Here is a 1,476-nt window from a genome sequence, read left to right on the forward strand (position 1 = left end):
AAAACCTTTTGATCGATATTGTGCCATCGCACTTCGCAGAATCCGTTCAATCCATTTTTTGTGTCCTCTGTTTGGCAGAGCGATGCATCACCTCGGCTATGAATCTTGAAGCACTCATCGACAGTTTGGCCGAGTGGTCTTAGGCGCTGGCTTCAGGCGTCAGTCCGCAAGGGCGTAGGTTCGAATCCCACAGCTGTTAGAAATTTCTTTTCGTGTGATTTGATGAAGAACGCATTTCGCGGAAACGGTTCGAAACCGTTTTTGTGTCATGTCCTATAGTGTAACGCATCTTCTCCGCTATGATTTTTGAAGCACTCATCGACAGTTTAGCCGAGTGGTCTAAGGCGCTGGCTTAAGGCGCCAGTCTGAAAGGGCGTGGGTTCGAACCCCACAGCTGTCAGTCTATATACCTGACTGGTGTTATATTGAGAACCCAGACCTTTTCAGAAGCGAGGTAGTGCAAGACCAAAACCTTTTGATCGATATTGTGCCATCGCACCTCGCAGAATCCGTTCAATCCATTTTTTGTGTCCTCTGGTTTGGCAGAGCGATGCATCACCTCGGCTATGAATCTTGAAGCACTCATCGACAGTTTGGCCGAGTGGTCTAAGGCGCTGGCTGCAGGCGTCAGTCCGCAATGGCGTGGGTTCGAATCCCACAGCTGTAAGAAATTTCTCTTCGTGTGATTTGATGAAGAACGCATTCCGCGGAAACGGTTCGAAACCGTTTTTGTGTCATGTCCTATAGTGTAACGCATCTTCTCCGCTATGATTTTTAAAGCACTCATCGACAGGTTGGCCGAGTGGTCCGAGGCGCTGGCTTAAGGCGCCAGCCCGAAAGGGCGTGGGTTCGAACCCCACAGCTGTCAGTCTATATACCTGACTGGTGTTATATTGAGAACCCGGACCTTTTCAGAAGCGAGGTAGTGCAAGACCAAAACCTTTTGATCGATATTGTGCCATCGCACCTCGCAGAATCCGTTCAATCCATTTTTTGTGTCCTCTGGTTTGGCAGAGCGATGCATCACCTCGGCTATGAATCTTGAAGCACTCATCGACAGTTTGGCCGAGTGGTCTTAGGCGCTGGCTTCAGGCGTCAGTCCGCAAGGGCGTGGGTTCGAATCCCACAGCTGTTAGAAATTTCTTTTCGTGTGATTTGATGAAGAACGCATTTCGCGGAAACGGTTCGAAACCGTTTTTGTGTCATGTCCTATAGTGTAACGCATCTTCTCCGCTATGATTTTTGAAGCACTCATCGACAGTTTAGCCGAGTGGTCTAAGGCGCTGGCTTAAGGCGCCAGTCTGAAAGGGCGTGGGTTCGAACCCCACAGCTGTCAGTCTATATACCTGACTGGTGTTATATTGAGAACCCAGACCTTTTCAGAAGCGAGGTAGTGCAGACCAAAACCTTTTGATCGATATTGTGCCATCGCACCTCGCAGGATCCGTTCAATCCATTTTTTGTGTCCTCTGGTTT

The 1,476-nt window shown here is 49.1% G+C and overlaps 6 non-coding genes across 6 annotated transcripts; all 6 read left to right on the forward strand.

Annotated features, from left to right (window-relative positions):
• Positions 1-119: 119 nt before the first annotated feature.
• Positions 120-199, forward strand: Pmar_PMAR013578. Its single transcript has one exon. It is a non-coding gene; the product is annotated as a tRNA-Leu (tRNA).
• Positions 200-320: 121 nt separating this feature from the next.
• Positions 321-400, forward strand: Pmar_PMAR013579. Its single transcript has one exon. It is a non-coding gene; the product is annotated as a tRNA-Leu (tRNA).
• A 187-nt stretch (positions 401-587) lies between these two features.
• On the forward strand, positions 588-667 carry Pmar_PMAR013580. The gene has a single exon. It is a non-coding gene; the product is annotated as a tRNA-Leu (tRNA).
• Positions 668-788: 121 nt separating this feature from the next.
• On the forward strand, positions 789-868 carry Pmar_PMAR013581. Its single transcript has one exon. It is a non-coding gene; the product is annotated as a tRNA-Leu (tRNA).
• Positions 869-1,055: 187 nt separating this feature from the next.
• Positions 1,056-1,135, forward strand: Pmar_PMAR013582. Its single transcript has one exon. It is a non-coding gene; the product is annotated as a tRNA-Leu (tRNA).
• Positions 1,136-1,256: 121 nt separating this feature from the next.
• Pmar_PMAR013583 lies at positions 1,257-1,336 on the forward strand. Its single transcript has one exon. It is a non-coding gene; the product is annotated as a tRNA-Leu (tRNA).
• Positions 1,337-1,476: the final 140 nt, after the last annotated feature.

Source organism: Perkinsus marinus, assembly GCF_000006405.1.
Source record: "Perkinsus marinus ATCC 50983 genomic scaffold scf_1104296931340, whole genome shotgun sequence".
NCBI classification, from domain to species: Eukaryota; Perkinsozoa; order Perkinsida; family Perkinsidae; genus Perkinsus; species Perkinsus marinus.